Below are 13,346 nucleotides of genomic sequence, written 5' to 3'. Positions count from 1 at the left end.
AATTTTACATCTCTTAGATTTAGAATGTGCCCTTACCTGTGACAGTAACATCTTCTCTTAGATGTAAAGTATATCCTTTCCAGTAATATTAACACCTATTCTTAGATATAGAGCATGTCCTCACTAGGAGCATTAACAACTTCCCTTAGATATAGAATATGTCCTTTCCAGTAATATTAAAACCTCCTTTTAGACATGGAATACATCCTTATGTGTAACATTACCCCTTCTCTTAGATATGGAACATATCCCTAACAGTAACATTAACACCTTTCCACAGATAAGGAACATATCCTTACCAGTAACATTAACAACACCTGTTAGGTATGCAGCATGCCCTTACCAGTAACATTAACAACACTTGTTAGGTATGCAGATGTCCTTACCAGTGACATTAACAACACCTGTTAGGTTTGCAGATGTCCTTACCAGTAACATTAACAACACCTGTTAGGTATGCAGCATGTCCTTACCAGTAACATTAACAACACTTGTTAGGTATGCAGCATGTCCTTACCAGTAACATTAACAACACCTGTTAGGGAGGCAGCATGTCCTTACCAGTAACATTAACAACACTTGTTAGGTATGCAGCATGTCCTTACCAATAACATTAACACCTGTTAGGTATGCAGATGTCCTTACCAGTAACATTAACAACACTTGTTAGGTATGCAGCATGTCCTTACCAGTAACATTAACAACACCTGTTAGGGAGGCAGCATGTCCTTACCAGTAACATTAACAACACTTGTTAGGTATGCAGCATGTCCTTACCAATAACATTAACACCTGTTAGGTAGGTAGCGTGTCCTTACCAGTAACATTAGCAACACCTGTTGGGTAGGTAGCATGTCCTTACCATTAACTTTAACAACACCTGTTAGGTAGGCAGCATATCCTTACCAATAACATTAACAACACCTGTTAGGTATGCAGATGTCCTTACCAGTAACATTAACAACACCTGTAAGGTATGCAGATGTCCTTACCAGTAACATTAACACCATTCCTTAGATATGGAGCATGACCATACCGATGACTTTACACAGATGTTTTGGAGAATGATACCTACATTCTGAAAAACAAAAGAAGTTTTGAATATAGTTTTGAAACAAAAGTAAAATTCAGTTGCTAATGTGCATTTTTAACTATACTTTTTATATCTAAATGTCTCACAAATGTACAAATGTAACTCAGACATCCTTTGCAATAAGCGCAACATCTGTAGTTGTTTTTCTTAGTTCAGTGTTTGCTGTTCATTAAAATCTTTCATTTCTGCTGCCAAGAAAGAGCAAAGCTGGTTATTTTCTTGCAGTCTAGTTTAGCTAAACAGTCTTATAAAGCCTCAACAAAAACATCAATTAAGAGCTCAGGGAAGAAGAAGGCAGGAAGTGTGCTGTAATCCAATGTCATTTTGCCTTTTCAGAAAGAGCAAACAGAATAGAGAATAAGACCTGCTGTGGCAGCTTTAGCATTGTTAGCATAATTGATGCTGGTTTAGCACAGACATCAGGTGCATGCCTGCAAAAATTTAAGATAAACTTCCAGAGTCTCAGCAATTATTGGCAATAGCAAGGCATGAGGCATTTGACATGAAAAAAAAAAAAAAAAAAAAAAAAAAAAATGGAAGCAGAGACCTTCACTCCTCTCAGTAATTACTAACCATCACTGTCTCAGAATTTGTAGTGGGCAAGGCTGTACTATAAAGAAAATAAAGTGAAAGAGTGATTGCAACCAGAAAAATTGCTGAGTGGCATCCTGAAACATAAAGTGCTGGGGCGTACATAATGAATGGATGTTCTTATCACTGGTCAAGAGGTGAATTGTGACTAAGGCAAAAGGATTAAACTGAATACAATTAAAATGGCAAAATGAAAAGTGTTAAAGGAAAAGTGAAAATTAACGTAAAGATGAACTGCATAACATGAACTTGGCCAGGTTTCATTTCTCTATACTTGGGAATAGAATTTCGAGGAGGAGACAGTGCTATTGTTAAATTTGTCCTTAGTACATTTGTTTTTTTAATAGAAACCATATTACAAACTAGAGTTGTATAGGTATGCAAATAACAGTGCTAAAATCCCTCTGGATAGATATTATTGGCCAATGTAGACTCAAAGATCTTGCCTTGAATGTAATGCCCATGGCCAACAAGTGTCATTGTGGAGCTTATTATATAACATACGCAGGAACATATAAAGCAGTCAATAACATGACCAGACCATTCACTGAATTTGCTGATATGATGTAGCTAATTCTTGTCAAGGTTTATCACCTAACATTTCCATCTTCCATTTGTGCAAGGTCCAATGCTGCCTCTGGTAAGGCATCGTAAGACTCCATCACTCTATGTGAAAATTATTTCTATACTTCTGACATGTACATTTTCCTGCATTAATAACCATGTGTTCCTCTGCAGTCCTTCATTTTTAGTGACTCCATTGTCCCCTGATGTTGTAGACTGTCTAAATTATTTCTTCCTATTTTTTTTTTTTTACTTTCTTCTTCTTGGCACATCATCAGATGCATTGGTCTTTCTTAGTAGTTCAACACAATTCCATCCTGCTCAATGTTTTTGCACTTGTTCTGTACACTTTTGACAAGTACAACATCCTTCTGAATGCATATATAGGACCATACTAAGCAGTTTGGCAAGATCCATAACAGCTTTCTCTACAGTAGGAAAATGGCTCTTGGGTCCTAGGAGTCTATGGCCATTAACAACAAATTATTACCTATTTTGCTTTGGCCACAACTTTCTTAAACATCTTTGAAAGAGACGATTTCATGGCTACATTCTCCTGTTTCTCTTTTCCTAATGTCATTACCTTTTACTATGTACTTTATTGGTCTAGCCAGATGAAAGTCAAAAAGTACACAATTAAGACAAATGTGAATGATACAGTATAGTGGTTACTTAAGAAGGCACTTATGTAGGATGATGTACTATCTGTCTACAGGTACCTATCTGGAATGATAACATTGTGGCTACGTTCAAGGGGCAGGTGTGCAATGGAGGTGTGTGTTGTACTGCCTTGCCTCTGTGGCAGTTCAGCCATACCCCCACATTTACTGCCCCCTTAAACTACAGCCCCCCTCAATGTAACATCCCCAGTGTCCCCAGGGGTTACAGCAGAGTTCACCCACAAAAACATCCACCGTCTGTGGTAGGCATGCCCAAACATCCCCTGCAGCTCTTTCAGTCCCCTGAGCCACTAACTGAACTCAGACTGACTGGGCTACAGTAAGTTACGAAGGCAAAAAAAAAAAAAAGCTAAATAAAGAAACAAAGCTACATAAATAGCCCCACCAGGTCTTAATCCATACTGAAGCTCTAGCTAGTAGCACTTTTTTTTTACAGCCCTGTAAAACAGGATCACATAAAAAAAGGTCACAGCAGTGCAAATAAAATAAAAGCCTCAATGAGAAGTAGCAGACAGTATTCTGATAAATAAAGGTAGCAGGTACTAACCTCTGAAGAAAAGTATGGTGTTGTTTTAACATATTTTACAGTGTCTTAAACTGTGTGAAAGACACAGTCACAGAAATGTTATACTAATGTTCTACACATAGTATTCATTACCATTCAATTTTTAATGCAGGTCTTAACTTAGTTGTCATAAATGTATCACCAATTGTGGGTGGCAAAGAATGAAGGACAGGAAGAAGAACATAAGTGAAATGTTCTACGTGTGGGCTGGCAGTAGGCCTCAGAAGTTATAGGGAGGCCTAGGTTTCCTAGCCTGCATGACAATATGAAGGCTGTAATAGGAAGTGCAAAAAGTCAGGAAGCTGACTTTGTGGGAGCTAATGGGAAATAGCACCTTTCAAGGATGGGAGAGAATGGGAAAGGGAACAGCAAAGTCAAGGAAGATTGATACATAGATAAAACTGACTAGTACTGCACGAACTCCAAGCGTATGATTTATAGAAGCCAGTGTTGTAAGTAATTGAGAAGAATAAGAAAAAGGAAGGAATGGGAATTATTAAGGATCAAGAAGTAAGGAGTTTACATGCTGGAGCAAAGGAAAGTTAAGAAATCCAAGGAAAAGGAATATCTACTATAATATATTGAATTTAAAGGATTTAACATTCCCGTTAGTGGAAGTAATGTTCCATGTGTGCTGTATACACACCTGCAGCAGTCATATATTGTACTGAAACCAGTGTTAGATATGTACGTTGTTGTAATGATTGGTGTCATGCAATTTAAGAAGAAGAACAACATGATAATAAGTTTAGATTATGACTGGCAATAGCTTGGGTAAAATGAGTAATTCAATCCCAGACAGAATAAGACACAGGTCAATGACAGTACAGAAAAGTGAAGACAAAGGGACAGAGTACTGGAAATGGTTATATTTGGGGAAAATTGAAGAATTCTACATTACTAATGAGGATCAGGAATCATATACTGAACATTATGAACTAATAATTTACAGCTAACTCAGTAACAGATGAGAAAAAGTTGCGGCACTATTGAGTCTAAATGGGCAATAAACCATGAGTCTCCTGCATAGTTTACTAACGACATCAAATCTAGCAAATAAGCCATTCAGACCAGTGTTTGGTATTTTACAAGATCGCCCTAGTCTTACCTCTTGTCACAGATAAAATCAGGTGAAAAATGAGAGTGTATCTAAGTGTATTCCTAAAATATAGACATTATCACAGAATTGTCAGTTTGGAGAAGGACATTTCGATGCAAAGACATATTGGCACACATGTCTATGTTGTGTGAAAGTACTTAAAGGAGACCATTGTCAGAAAAGAATTCAACTTTAAGTAGGGATTATGTAGAGCAATTTCATTTCTTGGCTACAGAACACATCTACTTACTGCTTGTGTAACCATTTCCCTAAATGTTACATTTAATCTTGAAACTTTAACCGTAACATTTGACATGACTACTGACACTGTGGCCATCTATAACAATCATTAGAATATGTAACTATAAAACAGGCTTAGCTTACAGAAAATAAACAGTATATATAAACACATTCCCATACACCACCTCTCCTGTATTACTCAATCCACTAAAATAGAGGAAAACTATGTGAGCATTGGCTAGGGCCTGTAACAAGACCATGCTTCTCTTACATCCAGCTATGCCAGTAGTGGTACTCCCACCACATTTCTAGATCACTGTTCCACTGAGTTGTACACTTGCAAAACAGTTGGACATCGGGGTTATTCCCAAGTCAAAAATATATCCAATCTGGGCATGTCATACTTCAGGAGTTTTTTTTCTTCAAAGACTGAGGAACGTTAGATGTCCTGTCTGCTTTTTTAGGGGCAACTTGCCTAATATAAGGAAAATTGCAGGCAGTAACACAGAAATCCTTCAAAGCTAACAGAAATGGAGGAATATGTAAAGGTTCTGGAAATTTCTTCTGTAATAGTTCATAGTATTTTCTGAGGGACTGAGAAACCTAAGTATTCTCTCACTGAAAACACTGTTCCATTCTGGAAACAGTCTCAAGGAAAGATAAATACTCCATATGGAAAATCATAAACTGAGCTCTCCTCTGAGTCTGAATCAGAAATCTGCAGAAAAAAAAACAGTATCTGTCCCTTCATCTTCTTTTTTTAACACCTTCATTGAATTATCACTTTTGACATAGACACATTTACATTTATATAAAAGTAATCAAACTGTAACAAGTTAAAATTAAGACATTATGCTTCACATATATTGTTATATATCATATAACCTAAGCAACATTACATAAATGATTCAATTCCTACCCCTTCTTTATTAAACCATCACTAATGACATAAGAAGTCATACATTTATATAAATGAAAACAAATCGCACTGACACAATTCTAGTTGCAAGCATCTTACATCACAAACCATACTGACACATTCCCACTTGCAAACATTATACATCACTTATAAACTACCCAATCATTTTCAGTCAAACATTACATAGCTCATAACTCATTTAAGTCCTGCCTTCTTTTAAACCTCATTCCTTCCCTGTATGTATTTCCCCACAATTCTCATTTTTCCTATGTAGTTTGCTCCTACCTTTTTTTAAGGATCTCAATTTCAGTTGTTTTATCTCTGTTACTATACTCACTACTTCTAATATAGTTTTAGATTCTGATTTCCAGTTTCTAGTAATTGCTTTTTTGGCAGCCACCATAATTAGAGACAGCAAGGCCTTACCACAGCTAGACAGTTCTGATTCTGTATCATAGCTCAGAAAAATCACCTCTCTTGTCATACCAATCTGCCCACTCAGCATCTCTGACAGTGCATCCTGCAGGGAATCCTTAAAGTCCACCAACTCACTGCACTCCCAGAAAATATGTTCCCAATAATCTCATTCTTCCCCATCACACCACCAACATTTGCTAGCTGAGGAAAAATTCGGTCTGCTTAGGGTATAAAATTATCTACTTAAACATTTCCAAGCAAAAATCCTAAATCTTCTACATTTTGTTGCATATTTGAGATATATATATATATATATATATATATATATATATATATATATATATATATATATATATATATATCCTCCCATTGTTTCTTTGTAAATATCTTCTTGTCTAGATTCAGAATTCTGAAGCTCTTCCAGAAAAGGGTTATTCGTCATTCTTTCACCAGTAACTATTTTATAAGAAGAATCAATAGCTTGAATTAAACCATGTGCCAGACCCAATAAATTATTCCTGTACAGCATGTTTTTAGGAATAGTAGACACATGTTTAGCTTTCTGTTTCTGTTTAACAGGAAAAATGAGGCCAATTGTTATTAATGGTAGCAGCAGCTTCCCTAGGGATGATCACTACATTCTGACAAAGCAGGGAAGCCTTCTCAGTTCCCTTTCCCAGGACCAACAAGAGTGTCTCTTCTTTGTCCTCTGAGGGGATCCCAACAGCCACAGAGGACATGACTAAACCCTGCTCCATAGTGGCTGTAAGTGCTACATAAGACAGATGTGTTATAGAAGATGAGAGGTCTGAGATACAAGTGATGCTCACAACAGAGTCACCCACCCGTGGCTGAGGCAAACCTCTAGCCTGCGATGGTGGCAAAGGCTGTTTGCTTAATTTTTTTCTTTTTGTTGCTGGAAGAAGGACCAACCATGAGCCTGATGGTTTGTTCCAATGTTCAAGCCAAAAATGTTGCATCTTTTCCAGGGAAAACAAATAGGAAAAGTGGGTAAAAATGTAAAGCCTCTGAAGGTCACTTCTTTCATGTAAAACACAGTAAATAGCAATTTAAAACCCTTTGCCAGCCCCCAAAAGTAAAATATAGTTTTTTTTCACATAAAAAAGATTTTTAAATACTTTTAACAACTTTCACATTGACAGGAAAAAAGCACTCCTGTTTAAAAGTACAGTACATTCTCATGGCAGTCTGTTATCACACAAACTCCTAGCTTTAAAACAACCTTTCTGAACAGGAAAGTGTTATCAAACAACTTTTTTAAATAAGTAGATTTTTTACCCAACGGGAACGTATCTGCCTAGCAAAGGAACAGCACAAGCTGACCATTGATCCCTGAAAGCCTCAGAGGAGCATATTCTTCGCCGGATGAAAAGCTCTGAAGAGCTTGGCGCTGAAACCTCTTTGCAGTTATGCTAGTTTGAGCTGACTAATGGTTTTGCAAGCTGCCTGGCTGTTATATCCTTGCAGGATATAACCCCATATAGCTAAGGTTACTGTAGCATCGATATGAAGAACATGAGTGTGACAGTACTCACGTAGATGGAGCAGTACAGCAACATTCAATATCAGAATAATGTGAGTGGCATTCCCTAACCTAGATGGGACAGTATGACAACATTCCATGCCAGAACAGTATAAATGGCATTCCCTGAAGTAGATGGAGCAGTATGACAACATTCCATGCCAGAGCAATTCCTTGACCTAGATGGAACAGTATGACAACTTTCCATGCCAGAACAATGTAAGTGGCATTCCTTCACCTAGATGGAACAGTATGACAACATTCCATGCCAGAACAATATAAGTGGCATTCCTTCACCTAGATGGAACAGTATGACAACATTCCTTGACCTAGAAGGAGCAGTATGGCAATATTCCATGCCAGAGCAATATAAGTGGCATTCCTTGATCTAGAGGGAACAGTATGACAACATTCCATGTCAGAACAATGTAATTGGCATTCCTTGACCTAGATGGAGCAGTATGACAACATTCTATGCTAGAACAATATAAGTGGCATTCCTTGACCTAGATGGAGCAGTATGACAACATTCCATGCCAGAACAATATAAGTGGCATTCCTTGACCTAGATGGAACAGTATGACAGCATTCCATGCCAGAACAATGTAAGTAGCATTTCCTACCTAACCTAGATGGAACAGTATGACAACATTCCATGCCAAAACAATATAAGTGGCATTCCTTGACCTAGATGCAACAGTATGGCAACATTCCATGCCAGAACACTATAAGTGGCATTCTTTGACCTGGATGGAACAGTATGACAACATTCCATGCCAGAACAATGTAAGTGGCATTTCTTGACCTAGATGGGATAGTATGACAGCATTCCATGCCAGAATAATATAAGTGGCATTCCTTGACCTAGATGGAACAGTATGACAACATTCCATGCCAGAAAAAATGTAAGTGGCATTCCTTGACCTAGATGGAACAGTATGACAACATTCCATGCCAGAACAACGTAAGTGTCATTCCATGACCTAGATGGAGCAGTATGACAACATTCCATGCCAGAACAATGTAAGTGGCATTCCATGACCTAGCTGGAACAGTATGACAACATTCCATGCCAGAACAATATAAGTGGCATTCCTTGACCTAGATGGAGCAGTATGACAGCATTCCATGCCAGAACAATGTTAGTGGCATTTCCTACCTAACCTAGATGGAACAGTATGACAACATTCCATGCCAGAACAATATAAGTGGCATTCCTTGACCTAGATGGAACAGTATGACAACATTCCTTGCCAGAACAATGTAAGTGGCATTCATTCACCTAGATGGAGGAGTATGACAGCATTCCATGTCAGAGACATAGAAGTATGATAACATTTTATGACACAGGTGCAATAGCATAACAACATTTCATGAATATAGCTGGACAGGCTACAGCATTACATGGCATAGATGGCACAGTATAACAACATTCCCTAATACAGCAATGTCTGAGTATTCCATGATATAAATGTAAAATGCTACCTGCATTCCTTGACACAGATGGAACAGTATAATGGCACTTACTGACCTGGATGGAGAAATACAACAGCATTCTATGATGTAGATGGGAAAATATAACAGCTATACCACTGAATATGAATTCAACTAATTTTTAAATTTGATCTACTGTGAATCTGTTTTGTATATGTCATTGTAATAAATTATCAGTGCTACTGTAAACCTAAAAGATTATCTTTTGCTTTTGCTACTAGTTGTTATTAAGCTTTCTATGTATTATGTTATTCTACTAGGAAATTACTGGAACTTTTTCATGTGTATACTTTGCCATCTTCTTATTGACGTAAGGAGCTTTTCACACTAAAGGGGTTTATTTTTGTTGCCCATTTCAGACTATCCCAATAAACAAATGTTAATAAATACATTTCTGTGATATAGATGGAACAATATAATGACATTCCATGACAAAAACAGTGGAGTATAATAGTATCGCATTACATAACTGGAACTGTAAGGAAACATTCCATGATATAAATGGAATATTACACCAGTATGCAGAATGAAGGTGATTTTGGGCCAGGAAAAGCCTCCTGTCCTACACTATGCCTTTATTATATGAAATATTTACAGCAATAGCATCAGAACCAATCATATGCCAGTGACATCCAAATTTAAAAAAAAATTGCCATTTGGAATTTTATTTCTGACTTTTCCATGATTTTCTTGGAGTACTGCCAGAGGCACATTTCTTTTCTGATGTGTGGTGAAGGACCATAGCGGGTGCACAGCAGTAAAAACACAAACATGTTTTGCTCTACTTATGTTGCAGATATATGGTTCAGAGGTAGGGTTGGGATGTGCAGTTTAGGAGACTCCTATTTCTTTTTTTCTGTAGTTAAGAACATAAACGTTCCAGTATACTACCTTTCTCTTTGCTGGCACTGATAAGTTTTTCTGCCTATAAACTTCCTACTTTCTTTGTGCAGATGATTTTTTCTGACTTCAACATTTATGAAGAACATTTTGCTTTATATAATTAGTTCTCAGGTATAATGGCTCATCACAAAGTCAATGCGCATTCCAACAGCTAACGCAGGTTTTTGGATGACCACATACGTACATTTCACAGTAATTACAATGAATAGTTCTTGAAAAGGTCTTTTCTAACACATTTTATTTGACAAGCTTTGAAATGTAATCTTTCTGGAGCTACAGAATGAAAGTGTTCCAAGTGATCTCTCACCCTCTTTGTTTTTACACACAAGACACATTTGCGGAGGGTCAGATTTCCTACAATTTCAACAGAGTTCAATAAGGAAATAACCAATAACCTCTTGAAATGAAGTGTAAATCTATAGCTTGACATCCAGGTGGAAGTTATATCCAACACTGTATTGTGGCTGCCACAGAAAGTATTGATTTGATTCAAGTCAGACTGACATATAATTAAAATTATTTGAGTTGGGCATTTATATAGAGACAAAATATGTATAGAAACGGTTTAACATAACACAGAAAAGTAAATGGTCACTATGGTCATTTGACAGAATTTATATCTATGCAAAATCTAACTCTTTATCACTCTTAACAAAATGCAGAAAACTGGAATATAAGTGGATTTTAGTCACAATTTGTACATTTCTCACGAAAATTGTATTATCAGTACTATGGTGTACATGCAAGGGTATAGACAGACATATGCCATGTATGCCACACAATGCATTTTAAATAAGAAAAGTATTCATTTTTCCAATATGTGGTATACTAGAATTAACATTTTAGAAAAGCCCTAGATCCATTTCCATGGTTATATTTGATTACAAACTGTGTTAAATGACCTTTTTTTTGGTGCCTAGTTGACTAAATAGATTTTGCTTAAGCCTGTTGATTTCAGGATTTTTTTTTCTAAGTAATGAGAAGGTACGCATTTCTGTTGTTTAGAAACATGCACTGTCCATGTTGATGGTGGTGGCACTTGGGTGGTAGTGATGGTGGTGGTGGTGGGAGGACATTCTGGGATTTGGCATACAGTTACAAACATTCTGGATGCACATCTGTTTACATTATTACATTTATTATAAGATGTGTCCTTCTGTGAGCCTACTGTCCACTGCATAGTTTTTAGGAATGAACCTATTCAGCTAGTGGATTTGTGTTATACTGCACGGTGTATAAACCTTTACAAAAAAAAGAAAATTGTATGGAAATTTAAGTGGGCATTGTGACAGAATTTCACTATGCATCAGCTAAATAAAAGGATGCTGTAATGGTACTGATTTTGAAAATAAAACACAACATTAACTTTAGGTATACTATGTGCTAGATCTATAAAACAGATCAGAAGTAATATTTAATTCATTTTCTTCATTTTCTTCTTAAGCTTTGGTATATGATAACAAACTGCTGTCTTGAATAAAGAGATGCAGTAACACAACTGTTTAATAATGATTTATAATTGTACCGTAAAACTTGTGACACTAATGTAAATATACATTACACTATGTCATTTAATATAATGTACATATTCAGTTTTTCTGTGTAACTGAACTACTATGTTATTGCTTAAATTTTTGCCTTTTTTTGTTTGTGAAGTGTTTCATACTTCACCTGGAATAAGCCTGAAATTTGTTGAGTATTAAATAGTGCACTACCATATTAAACAAATGCCACTGTTTGGTGTTATACCAGACAAAGCATTTACAGTCCTCTGAACTGCTTACGCATAAAATCAGGTGGTGCTATTATACAGAATAAGTGTTCGGTCCTGCTAGAAAGTTCACTTGGAATAACTGCATTAATGGCATCCGCAAACACTATTAAGAGGGTTCTTGAAAAAGAGAGGCAACAAGTTCACAATTAAATGGGCCAAGGTAATAAAAAAGGCTTAAGACTGATTTGCATTGAGCACAGTTATCCCAGCACATCAGATCTGATAAAAAACAAAGCATAAGTACAAAAGGAAAGTCTTTGTAATGTTCGGAACACATGACATTCAGAGATCTACACATATGACACAAGTGCAATCCATGCTATAAATGCTGTAAGCAAATTTAGAATAATGAGACTATACTACATGACTTGTTCCTAGTATATAAATACAAGGAATGTAGAGAGAAGTCCAGGCCCTAATAAATCTTTGGTGGACTAGACATTTTTCCATGTTCAGTGTAGATAAACTTCAAACTCAGGACTCCTAGGTGCCATCTAAGAGTCTGCAGACAATTAGACCAGGAATATAAAATAGGAAAATGAAACAGAGTTAGTTACCTTCACAAAGAGACCAGTCACCAGTAGAGTCCCCCAGGGTTCTGTGCTGGGACCTCTCCCATTTGGTATCTACTTTTCTGAAGTAACGGTAAATACCAAAGGGGTCTGGATCACTAATTTTGCAGAGGACTGCAAGCTAGGAGCTTGAATCCCCAAATGGCTTTGCTATCCTACAAGAAGGTTTGTCCCAAAAAGAATATATTTTAAAAAAAAAAACTAAAACATGAGCAGCATACCGCTCCATGCAGGCAGGGTTTAAACTGTAGCAGCTATTTGCTACATTTGTAGCAGGCAGTTTGCTACAGTTTAAAATTTAGATTATTTTTCAGCTGAAACATGAGCCCTATAGTGCTCCATGTAGAAAGAAAGTACTTTTTTAAACTAAATATGTTCAAGGAGGGCTGGGGGGCAGGGCACAGAAATGGTACCAGAATGGCCGGGGCAAGTGGGGGTGGTGGCATGTTATACATCTAGCCACCTGGTTGGTATGCCAGTAGCAAGAACATAATTTTTTTTGCTCTTCAGTGGAAAAGTTGGGGGGGGGTTATGTAGATCTAACTGTAATAAGCAGTGAAGTGTTTCACTTGAAGATCTGAGGGAGTGGGATGATGGTTCATATTACTGGCTGGGGGTGCTGGTTGAACCAGCCATCCCTCTGGTCTAGATCTAGGGATGTTATTGCCCCCCTTTACTCTGCTCTCATTAGGCCAGTCATTGAACATAATGCCCCCTTTGGCATGTATTCCTCCAAATGCATGCAAGTTCTGGAATGTTCATAGAGATATAAGGCCTGAAAAACATGGACTGACTCAAAGCCCTGTCACTATACTTGGTATCCAAAAGACTCTTAAGAGTTGTCTTGTGTCTGACATACAAGCCACCCTCTGACCCAATACTGATGGATTTA

Source organism: Protopterus annectens, chromosome 7.part0 (assembly GCF_019279795.1).
Source record: "Protopterus annectens isolate FY-2018-M chromosome 7.part0, PAN1.0, whole genome shotgun sequence".
In the NCBI taxonomy this organism is placed as follows: Eukaryota; Metazoa; Chordata; order Ceratodontiformes; family Protopteridae; genus Protopterus; species Protopterus annectens.
The sequence above is the reverse complement of the archived record's forward strand: the minus strand, read 5'-3'. Positions refer to the sequence as shown.